We start from the raw sequence: 15182 nt of genomic DNA, 5'->3' as shown, positions 1-15182 counted from the left end.
CCCGTGCCCGCAGGCACGGCCACGTGGCCATCCTTCTCTCTCTTCCTCATTAATTTTAGTGTCAAGTCTTGTACTAACACGGCTCCGTATGTCAACGGCATGGCCCGTGGCCACTGTACCTGTTGTACTATCTTATATTCTGCGAATCTTAGAGTTGACCACGCCCCGTGTTGCCTTAGCACGGCCCCAGGTTGGTTTTCTGGTTTATCCTTTGTTGTTGTCTTTTCTTCTGCAGAGAATCTTGCCTTGGGCACGACCCATGCCTGGTGGGCACGGCCCCGTGCCATAGCTTCTGATCTTGCTATTTCGTTGGTTTGGATGTGGATAGGGGCTTGTGAGTTGTGTCAATCCTCCTTCATTGTATTTTTGTTGGTTTTTACTGTTATTTTGCTTCTTTTGTGAGTTTAAGCTCTTTGACTCTGTAAATTAAAAAAGAACAAAGAAACAAGCTTTTTCCAACATTAGTACCGAATAAAGGTTGATTTTACGTCGTATTTGATATAATTTATATATTGTATTTTACGCACATCAGTGACCGAATAGAGATCTGAATAACCGATACAGCCCATTTGTAACCCAACTAAAATCTCGTAACTGTGAATCTTTTCCCTCCAAAACCACCACCTTGTTGCGTACTTGAATCTAGATTCTTGTTTAAACGATGTTCTGATATCGAGAATGTTCGTTTGGGGAAAATGTTCTGGATATTGAAGGAAAAGGAAGGTTGAAACTGTACAATAATAATGATTCAACTGCTGCTATTGATGAAATGAGATTTGTTTCAAAGTAAAAAGAAAACAGAAACCCGTTTACCTTGATAGTCAAAAGTCTTCCATGCTTGCTTTATGTTTATCAACTGGTCGTTTGTCTGAGTTTTCTTTTTCTTTAATGAAATGGGCTTTGTTTCAAAGTAAAAAGAAAACTGAAACCCGTTTTCCTTGATAGTTAAAAGTCTTCCATGCTTGCTTTATGTTTATCAACTGGTCGTTTATCTGAGTTTTCTTTCTCTTTGATGAAATGGGATTTGTTTCAAAGTAAAAAGAAAATTGAAACCGGTTTTCCTTGATAGAAGAAGCTGTTCGATTTGATGGTTCTGAATACTATATAGACTGTCAGATCGAAACCCTAATGTGTGAATATTAACTAAAAAACAGGATATCCTATCTATATGGGCCGTATACCATTATACGGCCCGTATAAAACTATCGTATACGTTGTATACGACTAATGTTTGTTTTAACATGGTGTATACGGGTCATATAAGGTCATACGACCCGTATAAAATAAGATAAACTGACAAATGTTGCGCCCACAAACTTTATCAGTTTATCTTATTCTATTATACGAGCCGTATAACCTTATACGGCCCATATACACTATTTAAAAATAAGATTTTAACTGGGAGATATATTCAATATGCTAAATTGTTTTAACTGAGAGATATATTCAATATGTTAAATTGTTTTGATCAAAGTTATACTGAGAGATGAATGGCAAAATTTAACTGAGAGATATATTCAATATGTTAAATTGAAGACGTACTAAAGTAGTAAAAGCACTTTCACTCTTCTACCAAATACATGAACCAAACTAACTTTAATTTCGATTTCTCAAAATAAATTTATGAGGCTAAAGGGTGTGGGGATTATGGTTAAAACATGATTCGTCACCTAAAAACATGAATGAAGGGCTACACCATCTCCTTGCGTGATCTATTATAGTTTGCATGACATGTTTTAACTGAGAGATATATTCAATATGTTAAATTGTTTTGGTCAAAGTTCTACTGAGAGATGAATGGCAAAAGTTAATTGAAGACGTACTAAAGTAGTAAAAGCACTTTCACTCTTCTACCTAATACATGAACCAAACTAAATTTAATTTCGATTTCTCAAAATAAATTTATGAGGTTAAAGAGCGTGAGAATTATGGTTGAAACATGATTTGTCACCTAAGAACATGAATAAAAGGCTACACCATCCTCTAGAATAAGATAAAACTATCGTATACGTTGTATACAACTAATGTTTGTTTTAACATGGTGTATACGGGACGTATAAGATTATACGACCCGTATAGAATAAGATAAACTGACAAAGGCTGCGCCGATAGGCTTGTCAGTTTATCTTATTCTATTATACGGGTCGTATAACCTTATACGTCCCGTATACACCATGTTAAAATAAAATTTTACCATATCCCTATTATTTATGGGGTCTAATTGAAAAGAAACAGAGATGGGGTCGTACACGTAGGCTTTTCTGACATTTGTATAGAAAAGAGTGGTTGTGATCCAATTAATTACGATTGGTCAATCCCCAACCAGATCTCATTGGATTCAATTTCCACATAAGATAACCATTAAATAAGTCTGCTCTTTTTCCAACTAGATATATTGTTGCCCATTTATACCAGTTTTAATTTTAATTTAATATATTTACATCAAAATGAAATTACTAAAATCAAAATTAAAAAATTACTGGATAACTTGAAAGGGTTAAATAATCTTTTTAGTGTGAAGAAATAATAAGAAATGTTAAAAGTAATATGAGTAATAAAAGTGGATTATTATAATATATAAATATTTAAATTATAGATAAATCGTCACAGTTTTATTTATGTAAACAACTGAAAAACACAAGTCATTTTGAGTTAGTTCGACGCAACTGGTTTAATTCTACGTAACCAATTCATTGTTGTCTTTTCTAATAATAGCTATTCAACTGTTATCTATGTTTATTTATGCGTCATGATATAGGGTCATCGGTTGAGGATATACACGTATAAAAGATTTCAAGTTTTTCAGCACTAACAATTTATTTAATTTTCAGTTTTGTTAAACACTTATTAAAAATGTGAAAGAAATATAGAAAATTGTAAACTTTTGTCACACCATGTCTAAAATATTTACATACTTCAATATATACACACAAGATATGTACAATAAGTTATTTATTTTTTTTATACCAAAAATAGCTAGGGAAGTTACCTTGTAAATTACTTAAGTCTCACATTCGTGACATGTGAGAAGTTAATGTTAATAGAATCTCCTTATCTTTCATGCCACTTTGGGACAAATAATTCAACATGAACCTTGTTATTTAGGAACATTCCTACCTATTTATGGTTTCATGCATTAAAGATTTCTAAAATAATATTGAAATTATATACAGTTGATTTTCCAAATAATTAGAATGTTGTTATGGTAATATGTTAATTATATGTTTAGGTTCTAGGTTATAATAAATATAAATCGGAACAACCACCCATTGTTGGTAGAAATATTCAATATATTAAATTGTTTTGAACAAAGTTATACTGAGAGATGAATGGCAAAATTTAATTGAAGACGTACTAAAGTAGTAAAAGCACTTTCACTCTTCTACCAAATACATGAACCAAAGTAACTTTAATTTCGATTTCTCAAAATAAATTCATGAGAAAATGATATGAATAGAAAGTGGAAAGGATATAAAAGTTCTTTAACTATAGTAGTGGAAGGTATTAAATACTCCAACTAAAGGATAAACTGATGTGATATTATCATTATTCAAAATTGATATTCAATGAAGTATTCGAATACTAGTGGAAATAAAAAGAAACGATTATATAAAATAGAAATTGCATAGCAACAAATCATACTCCCTTAGTTAACACTAGGGACAATTTCTCACAAAAAGATGATTGTGTACTATTACAATCTAGTGGAGGGTCGATACAGCAGTTTGACGGAGTACCATCCGCTACCACTAGAGATGATTATGTATAGTGGCGGATCTAAGAATTATTTAATTGGGGTACGGATGAGGAGTTCAACTACATTTTCAAGGAGTGCGGTCGGTCTTTTGCCTAATATATACACTATTTTTTTAAGGGGCGCGGCCGTCCACCCACGACTATGGGTAGGTCCGCCCCTGATTATGTATGACGAAGATCGGAGCCACTTTGATAGAAATGTTTTAACTTGACCAATTTTTTGACATCATATACTCTTGTTCATATTTGCTTGATATTGTTGGGGTACACCCAGTCACCCATCATGACTTTTTGAATGTTCGCATGAAGTTTGAATTCCTAATCGCCTAAGTATACAAAACTTCGTTTTTATATTTTGGACGAGCAAGATTTAAATGTTTTAACTTGACCAAATTAATGGATTTTATCATCACAAGCTAATCAAAATTGGTTGCTGCCACTCCCAACTTTCATTTTGGCTTCCACCACCCTCTACTTAACATTTAGGTTGCTGTGTCACCCCTTCGTTAAATAATTGTCACGGCTCCCCGACCCACCCTGGACGGAGTCGGGGCCCGCGAGGCAGTTCCCGTGGTATTTAATTTATGCGGCAGCGGAAGTCTTTTTACAACAGGATCTTTTCACCGGAAAATGCTCGTTTAATATATTACACAAAGTTTAAGGGATAAATCCCATAATTTACAATAAGTGGATTTCACACAGAAATCTTTATTTTTCAAAACACGTTTTATTGGTTTATTTACACTGAGCCACTTCTCTGAGCTTGATAGTGCTTTACTGCACTTTTCCTGGATCACACAGATCACCTGAAACATGTTTGAAAAAGGTTTTGTCAGCGGGGAAATACTGAGTGAATCATTCTGTTTTCTAAAACGACCCGTTAGTTATAATTTACAGTATTAAGAGCGATTACAATGTTTCTATCAACCAATTATCAAGAATGGGTATTTGTCACTCGATTCATTTCTGTGACTGTGGTCATACCACTATTGGGTCCCGTTGCCCTAATAGTGACGGTGTACTCACACAGAGTAATAATAACTCACATAGAGTAATATTCACTCACATAGAGTGATAATAACAGTAATGTGCACAATACCCCACATACCAGCTGTAATTTGGTGATTACAAAGACTTAATCCCTGTAATTATAACCTTGAAAATAATTTGAGGTATTGTAATACTTACTCACAAACTGTGAGAAAACAATTTAAAAAGAAGAATGACTCACATTGCAGATTAACGAGCAATAGATATAAGCCTACTGATTAGCCTTGATTACACCTAGTTTAACACAATGCACACACAGGCAGGTTAGTAACTAATACAGCAGTTACGACAATTCACGAGACTAAACCTTCACAACGATTAATCAGTGCAATACTCGATAATTCAATCGGATTCACAACGAATAACAGAGCATAGTCCGAATTCGAACAGCACTCTAATATTCAAGTCGAAATCACGACGAATAATCAAAGTACAAGCTCAATTGAGCAGCACCTGGACTATCGTTGCATAGTTATAATCGATCGGACGTTGAATCGTAATAGCGATCGAGTTATTACCCTGATTGCGGCAGCGTTTCGATAATTGTGTGTGTGTTGGACTGTTTTGCTTATAACTCGACGTATATTATGAATTTTAACGTCGCAGTAACACCTGAATTCAAGTCCCAACCCCCTCTATATATACTGAAAATTTGACACCGTCGCGTAGCGCGAGGGGTACCCCCTATAGGCGTCGCGCTACGCGAGTGGTAACCTATGTTTATAGGGTAGGTTTTTGCGTGTGTAGGCTTGCTGAGTTGATAGAATTTTAAAATTCTATTTCGACAGAGAGTTATTAAGATGATCGTTGGCTAGGGTTTATCCCCCCTGAGTTTTAGGGGCCCTGTTCCTGATTCTGATTATTCTGGAAATTTTAGAGTTAGTGCAGAATTACTTGGGTTTCTCAATTAGGGTTTCCTTAATAGCTAATTACCATCCTAATTATGGATTTTAGTGACAGTTGTTACATCCTCCCCACCTTAAGAAAAATCTCGTCCTCGAGATTTACTGGAATAGATGAGGATATTTGCGCTTCATTTCCGATTCCAGTTCCCAAGTGTATTCTGGTCCTCTCTTGGATTCCCATTTGACTTTGACCAACACCAGTCGTTTGTGTTTGAGAAACTTGACTTTTCTATCTTCGATCTGTAGTGGTTTCTCTATAAACTTTAACTTTTCGTTCACCTCTACATCTTGAAGAGATACTACCAGGGATTCATCTGCTAAACATTTCTTGAGATTGGATACATGAAATACATCATGTACTCCAGCCAATTCTTCTGGTAGTTGTAAACGATAAGCAACTGGTCCTATTCGTTGAATTACGGGGAATGGTCCAACGTACCTTGGACTTAGCTTTCCTTTCTTTCCGAATCGTACTACTCCTTTCCAAGGAGAAACTTTTAAAAGTACTTTATCTCCGATTTGAAATTCTAAAGGCTTGCGACGATTGTCTGCATAGCTTTTCTGACGATCTCGAGCTGTTTTCAGTCTTTCCTTGATCTGAGTTATCTTGTCAGTAGTTTCTTGTACAATCTCAGGACCTGATACTTGACTTTCTCCGATTTCTGCCCAACATACTGGAGTTCTGCACTTACGTCCGTATAGTGCTTCAAATGGTGCAGCTTCAATGCTTGAATGATAACTATTGTTATAGGAGAATTCAATTAATGGCAAATGGCTATCCCAATTACCACCAAAGTCAATTACACATGCTCGGAGCATGTCTTCTAGCGTTTGTATTGTCCTTTCACTCTGTCCGTCTGTTTGTGGATGATAAGCAGTACTTAGATTTAGTCGAGTTCCCATTGCTTTCTGAAAACTTGTCCAGAAATGAGATGTAAAACGACTATCTCTATCCGATACAATGGAGAGCGGGACTCCATGTAGGGATACTACCTCGTTCACGTAGAGTTGTGCTAACCTTTCCATGCTAAAGGTTTCTTTCATTGGTAGGAAATGAGCTGACTTGGTTAATCGGTCTACGATTACCCAAATCGCATCATTACCTCTTTTGGTTTTGGGTAACTTTGTAACAAAGTCCATTGTTATAAGTTCCCATTTCCATACAGGCATTTCTAACTGTTGTAGTAGTCCTGAAGGTTTCTGGTGTTCAGCCTTAACTTGTGAACAAGTTAAACACTTGGATACATATTCGGCTATATCCTTTTTCATTCCTATCCACCAGAAATTATTTCTTAAATCTTGGTACATCTTATTATTTCCTGGGTGCATGGTATACCTAGATTTATGAGCTTCTTCTAAAATCTTATTTCTTAATTCTCCTTGCTTAGGTACCCAAATTCGCTTCTTATGGAATTTCCAAATTCCATCATTTCCTTGTTCTAGTTCTTTTAGGTAACCTTTCATTCCTTCAGTATCATCTTGGATTGCTGTTTTCTGTACTTCTTTAATTTGTGCCATTAAGTCTACTTGTAGATTTAACCTCAGAGCACGGACTCGTTTCTGTTTCTCATGATACTTACGACTTAAGGCATCTGCAACTACATTTGCCTTTCCTTCGTGATATTGGATATCACAGTCGTAATCGCTTAGCATCTCCATCCATCTTCTTTGCCTCATGTTTAATTCTTTTTGCCCAAATATATATCTTAAACTTTTATGATCGGTATAGACAGTAAACTTACTTCCATACAGATAATGTCTCCAGATTTTAAGGGCAAAAATTATGGCTCCTAATTCTAGATCATGAGTCGTATAATTTTCTTCGTGCTTTTTCAGTTGTCTAGAAGCATACGCAATTACCTTCTTGCGTTGCATTAACACACATCCGTATCCTAATTTTGAAGCATCACAATATACTTCAAAGTCTTCTGTTCCTTCGGGTAAAGCTAAGATTGGTGTATTTGTCAACCTATGCTTTAAAATCTTAAAGGCTTCTTCTTGTCTAGGTCCCCATTCAAACTTAGCAGCTTTACAGGTTAACTTAGTTAATGGTACGGCTATCTTAGAAAAATCTTTGATAAATCGTCTATAGTATCCAGCTAAGCCTAGAAAACTTCTTATCTCTATAGCTGTTTGTGGAACTTTCCATTTCGTAATGGCTTCTATCTTAGCAGGATCTACATGGATACCTTCATGATTTACCACATGACCTAAGAATTGTACTTCTTGCAGCCAAAATTCACACTTTGAGAATTTGGCATAAAGTTTTTCTTTTCTTAACAAAGTTAAGAGAACGTGTAAATGCTCACAATGTTCTTTTTGGCTTTTGGAGTAAATAAGTATATCGTCGATGAAAACGATTACAAATTTATCCAAATATGGTTTACAGATGCGATTCATCATGTCCATGAATGCTGCTGGAGCATTCGTTAATCCAAAGGGCATGACTGTAAACTCATAATGACCATACCTAGTTCTGAAAGCAGTTTTAGGTATGTCTTCTTCTTGTACCTTCAACTGATGATATCCAGATCTTAAATCTATCTTAGAGAAATACCTAGCTCCTTGCAATTGATCAAAAAGATCATCAATCCTAGGTAGTGGGTATCGATCTTAATCGTAACCTTATTCAATTCTCTATAATCGATACACATTCTCATCGATCCATCTTTCTTTTTCACAAACAATACTGGTGCACCCCAAGGGGATGAACTAGGTTGTATGAATCCTTTGCTTAATAATTCATCTAATTGCTTTTTCAATTCTAGCATTTCGGTAGGTGCTAATCTATATGGTGCTTTAGCTATGGGTGCAGTACCTGGAATTAAATGAATTCTAAACTCTACTTCCCTATCAGGTGGTAATCCAGGTAATTCTTCTGGAAAAACGTCTGGGTATTCTGACACTACCGGGATATCCTGAAGTTCTTTATCTTTAGTGTTAATGATTACTGAAATCATATACACCATTTCCTGTTTTCTCGAATAACTAGCCAATTTCATTACTGAGATGAATTTTAATGGCTTTCGAGGTTTATCTCCAGTAATCAAAATTACTTCTCCTGTAGGTGTTTGAATTTCTACAGCATTTTTGTCACATAGGATTCGTGCATGGTTGGCTATTAACCAATCCATTCCTAATACTACATCGAATCCTGCTAAATTCATTGGTAACAAATTTGCAGAAAACTTATGGCCTAATAATTCTATTTTTCCTTCTTGCCAGATTTTATCTATTTTTACAGAATTTCCTTCTGCGGTTTCTACTGTGAAGTTTTGCCTAAGAGTGGTTAATGGTAACTTAAGATCTTGGCAAAATAAAGTATTTATAAAACTTTGGTTCGCACCAGAGTCAAATAATACTTTTGCAAATACGTTGTGAACTAAGAACGTACCAGCTATCACATCTGGAATGAGTTCGGCCTCTTGAGTGGTTAGCTGGAATGCTCGCGCATTTCTCTTGGTTGCTCCTTCAGCTGGTTTGGCTTGGTTAACTACAGGTTTAGCTAACTTAGGACATTCAGATTGAAAATGACCTCTTTCTCTGCAATTATAACAAACTTTTGTTTTCTTCCTGCAGTCTTCTTCCCTATGTCCTTTCATTTTGCAAAAATTGCAAACCATGTTGCATTGTCCATAATGCTTCTTTTTGCAAATTTTGCAGAAAGGAGATGATGAGGATTGCCCAGTTCCTCTTTTCTTGAGATTACCCACACGAAATCCTTGGGTAATCTTTTGAGCTAATTCCTTCTTGCGATCTTCCTCTCTTGTGCGTACCAATTCATCTGTTAGGGTATTAGCTAATTCTACAGCATCGTCAATAGTACGAGGTCTCGCAGCTTTAACGATGTTTCGGATTTCACTAATTAAACCCCAGATGTAACGGGAAATAAGTACCGGTTCTGGCGAAGCCAGTGATGGCACTACCCTTGCGTATTCAAAGAATGTCGAAGTATATCCCCGACAATCTACTCCTAGCATACGATGACTTAGGAACTTGTTTGCCATCTGTTCCTTCTCGTATTCGGGACAGAATTTTCTTTCTACCAAACTCTTAAATTCTTCCCAACCTATGGCGTAGGCTATCCTTCTTCCTTTTGCCTGGAGGACCGTGTTCCACCATTCGAGTGCCCCTTCTTTGAACAGATTTGATGCATACATCACTTGATCCTCTTTGGCACATTTGCTTATTGCAATTACTGCCTCGGTTTTCTCTAACCAACGCAGTGTTGCAGTTGCCCCTTCGTTACCTGCAAATTCAGCGGGTTTGCAAGCAAGAAATTCTTTATAAGTGCAACCAAGCGTTGCAGCTTTCATTCTTTTAGGGAGTGGGGCCTGCTGCGGATCATGATCGTCATGATTGCCGCCTCCATTTATGCTGTTACTGCCGTTATCTTCTGGAATACGTTTACTAGGAATTAATTGTGGTTCGGCAGGTTTCTGAACAGCAGCCACAATTTCTGGAATAGCATGAGCTATCCCTTGGGCGATAAAATGCTCAATATCTTGTCGAGTTATATATTGATCTTCTTGTTCTTGCTCAGATTGATTTACTTCATTAATTGGTTCATTGTTAGCGTTTTCCATCTGCTAATTTGGTAAAATTATTAGTATCTAACTTATCAATGACAAAATTCACATAGATAAGCACATAGATTATCACAATATACAAGTATAACCAAAATTGTCGATTTCTCGACTTTTACTTTGTTAGTATATTGTATATGCATCCATACACACCGTATTTTACAGAGTTTTATTGCCCATTTTACAGAATTTTAAGTTACTATCATACAATACGGCTTTCTGTGGTTTACTGACGGTTCTAGTAACGATGCTCCCTCTCATCGTACTTCCAAGTTAGATGCTCCCCCATTTCCCTGATCCTATTACCTGTACCTATCAGTTCTTCACCGAACTGACGGAGTTCAGCTAGGTTTACATTACTCATGGGAGGATTCGGGAGTGGTTCTGGGTCAAATTGTGGAAGGAAGCTATAAGGACTGTTGACTATGTTTTGGAATTGCCAATCATTGGTCCACCATTCCTCCATTTGGCCCAATGGTCTGGTATGAACTAGTGGGTCTGGAATAGCTGGTCCTAGGTTTAGTGGGAATTGAACTGTAGCCGGGTAAGAAAAGAGATTATCGTTGATAGGCTCTAAAACATCACAATTCTCTAGTAGGCGATCTATTTCGTCCTGGAACGTGATTTCCTCAGACTATTTAGAGCTTTCGCCAATCTCTATTCCCTTTTGTTTCAGATCTATTCCTATTTCCTTTTCAGGTGGTTTTGGACTTTCTCCAGTTTCTATTTCCTTTCCCTTGCTCACACTCACATGATTTTCTATTTTAGGGAGTTTCCTAGTGGCAGGTTTCCTACGGCGTACTTTCCTCCACCCTACGTATCTTCTCTTCTTTTTAGGTTTGGCTTTTTCCAGCGGTGGAGCTTTGAATTCCACAGGTTCTTCTATGTCACCAATGTAACCAGTAAAGTCGTGAGAGACTTCAATAGGCACTGGATATAAGTTGAGATTCTGGAATGTTTCCGACATCTCATTCATGCTGCATAGCATATATGCAAAATGCAATGTTAAAACTTTGTAACAAAGTTTAACAAACAAAACACTAAAGTTTTATTGCATACTAATTTATACAAAGAACAACAGAAATAAACACACTTAGGACTTTATTTATTTACGGGATTGTGATTTCTCTTACTAGACCCAACTTATCGGATATTTAGAGATTAGCATTTTTTGCTACAGTAGCTAGCATATAGAGATTTGCCCATTTCCCGTCTATTTTATCTTCCCAAGGTGTACTATTACCCAATTCTTGGACTTCTGGGTTAAACCTAACTTTCTTGGTTCGGGGTTTCTTTGTCTCCTGACTCTTTTTAAGTATCGAATCCCTTTTCTCTGGGGAAAGTGGATTCTCATAGTTTGCCTTGCGGACAAAGATTCCTTCTTCTAGGTTTACTGGGTTTCTAGAAGAAGATGCCACATCTAGTTTGTGGTAAATAGCAGACAGCTTTTGCTTACCCATACTGTAACTAAAAATAACCAGTTAATACAACATATAATCACCGAATAACAACTAGTAAAATTAAGCACTTGAACAAATACTTAATTTAGGCTTAATCAGTGGCTCGATCAGTGGCTCAATTTAATTATTAGCTCTGATACCACCTTCACTGTCACGGCTCCCCGACCCACCCTGGACGGAGTCGGGGCCCGCGAGGCAGTTCCCGTGGTATTTAATTTATGCGGCAGCGGAAGTCTTTTTACAACAGGATCTTTTCACCGGAAAATGCTCGTTTAATATATTACACAAAGTTTAAGGGATAAATCCCATAATTTACAATAAGTGGATTTCACACAGAAATCTTTATTTTTCAAAACACGTTTTATTGGTTTATTTACACTGAGCCACTTCTCTGAGCTTGATAGTGCTTTACTGCACTTTTCCTGGATCACACAGATCACCTGAAACATGTTTGAAAAAGGTTTTGTCAGCGGGGAAATACTGAGTGAATCATTCTGTTTTCTAAAACGACCCGTTAGTTATAATTTACAGTATTAAGAGCGATTACAATGTTTCTATCAACCAATTATCAAGAATGGGTATTTGTCACTCGATTCATTTCTGTGACTGTGGTCATACCACTATTGGGTCCCGTTGCCCTAATAGTGACGGTGTACTCACACAGAGTAATAATAACTCACATAGAGTAATATTCACTCACATAGAGTGATAATAACAGTAATGTGCACAATACCCCACATACCAGCTGTAATTTGGTGATTACAAAGACTTAATCCCTGTAATTATAACCTTGAAAATAATTTGAGGTATTGTAATACTTACTCACAAACTGTGAGAAAACAATTTAAAAAGAAGAATGACTCACATTGCAGATTAACGAGCAATAGATATAAGCCTACTGATTAGCCTTGATTACACCTAGTTTAACACAATGCACACACAGGCAGGTTAGTAACTAATACAGCAGTTACGACAATTCACGAGACTAAACCTTCACAACGATTAATCAGTGCAATACTCGATAATTCAATCGGATTCACAACGAATAACAGAGCATAGTCCGAATTCGAACAGCACTCTAATATTCAAGTCGAAATCACGACAAATAATCAAAGTACAAGCTCAATTGAGCAGCACCTGGACTATCGTTGGATAGTTATAATCGATCGGACGTTGAATCGTAATAGCGATCGAGTTATTACCCTGATTGCGGCAGCGTTTCGATAATTGTGTGTGTGTGTTGGACTGTTTTGCTTATAACTCGACGTATATTATGAATTTTAACGTCGCAGTAACACCTGAATTCAAGTCCCAACCCCCTCTATATATACTGAAAATTTGACACCGTCGCGTAGCGCGAGGGGTACCCCCTATAGGCGTCGCGCTACGCGAGTGGTAACCTATGTTTATAGGGTAGGTTTTTGCGTCTGTAGGCTTGCTGAGTTGATAGAATTTTAAAATTCTATTTCGACAGAGAGTTATTAAGATGATCGTTGGCTAGGGTTTATCCCCCCCTGAGTTTTAGGGGCCCTGTTCCTGATTCTGATTATTCTGGAAATTTTAGGGTTAGTGCAGAATTACTTGGGTTTCTCAATTAGGGTTTTCTTAATAGCTAATTACCATCCTAATTATGGATTTTAGTGACAGTTTTTACAATAATGACTAACTCAGTTTGTTTTTTAATTCTACGTGTCAAGGGAGTTGTGAGCTGGCCTGTCTACGTGGACTCACCCTTTACCATCCCTTTAAACTTAATAAAAACCCTAAATCAGTTGCGAGTTCAACACAAACACATAATCTCCAAATTGCAGAGCAAAATCAATCTGAATCCCTAATTGATCGATGTCGTAAGGTCGGTCAAAAATAAAGTTAAAAGTGTCCTATTCACCTTTTACTAGTAAAGGGCAAGTAGGGTGTCGAATCCACGGGGAATCAGTGGAAAGTATGAAAGTTCGTTGCTTTAATTACCATCTACGTCTAAACTAATTGCTTTTTGCAGTTTTTAGAATGATTGTGAAAACAAAATAAATTAGATTTGTAAACAATTGTGAGAAGAGGGACCAATCTCCGGGTTTTCAGGTTGTGTAGAAACACGGGTAACCTAATTACTACCAATTGGAAATCACATAGACATGATTTGCTAACTACTTGTTTTGATAAATAATTAACAGATAATATATTTGATTGCAATGATCCACGATTGAAACCGAAAGATTGATGCAACTGAATAGTAACCTAGATAATTACCAATCCTAGATTTCATAAACATTAACAAGTTCAATGGTTGAAGGTTGAAGACAATGACAACTTAGAATTTAATCCCAATTGTTGATGACAAAACCAAATAACTGATGAACAAGTATGCAAATGATAATCCAACAATGTTTAATCAAAAACAAATAAACAATAAAGATAAACTAACCGAATGATTAGTCAAATCTCAATCCAAAAGTTTGTAAAACTAAGTCAACCAGGTTCCTAACACAAACCCTAGTCCCGGAGATGATCACGGGTAGTTTAGCCGCTCATGTTCTTGATTTGATCTTCAATCCTGATGAGGAATTGCATGATTGATGATTGAGTTGAGGTTGTGAACTCCAAAATTCGTCCTTGGGAAGTGGAAAACGGCTAGGGTTAATGATAATTTCATTTGGGGAATGTTTGTGCTTAAATATGGTGGAAAAACAAGAAATTCGCGAGTCATATCTGGATTCAGCGCCCAGTGCGCCAAAAACAGCGCCTAGTGCGCTGAACTATGATTTCCTTCTGTGGTGCGCTGAAATCAGCACCTAGTGGCGCCGATTGCTACCGAACTTCCCGTTTTTCATATTTTGACCTTCCAACTTGTGTGTATGCTTCCAATACTCCGTAATGCTTCCCGAAAACCTTCCGTCAAGCTCCAAAAGCCATCCGTTATGCTCCGAGTACATGCAAATCAAAACCAACTCAAAGTAAACTGTTTCCATACACATAATCATGTAAAGCCTCATAATTAAACATTTTAAAACACGATTAAACACCCTCACATCACATCCCCACACTTACCTTTTGCTTGCCCCCAAGCAAACCAATATGGAATTACTCACCATAGTAACAACATCTCTAAACCCCTAAACCAATGCAACCGTTTAAGTCCCAAGTCATACCCGTTCCATAGACTAACACAATCGAGATTGACAGTCCGACAAGTAATTGATGCAATTTCTAAAACTTAAGACTTGTCTATTCAAAACTAACATGCTTAGGATTATACACATGCTACACGCCCCTCACAATAAACTCTCCTCTCGGTTTAAAAACTGAACTAGCGTGTAATGTGCTAGTATTTATACACTCAAAACCAAACATGAAATCCTGTAATCATAGGCTTGTATGACAATCACACCTCCACTGTATCATATAACACGACACGCATCAAAAGGACT

The sequence above is a fragment of the Helianthus annuus genome, chromosome 16, assembly GCF_002127325.2.
Source record: "Helianthus annuus cultivar XRQ/B chromosome 16, HanXRQr2.0-SUNRISE, whole genome shotgun sequence".
Lineage (NCBI taxonomy): Eukaryota > Viridiplantae > Streptophyta > Magnoliopsida > Asterales > Asteraceae > Helianthus > Helianthus annuus.
The sequence above is the reverse complement of the archived record's forward strand: the minus strand, read 5'-3'. Positions refer to the sequence as shown.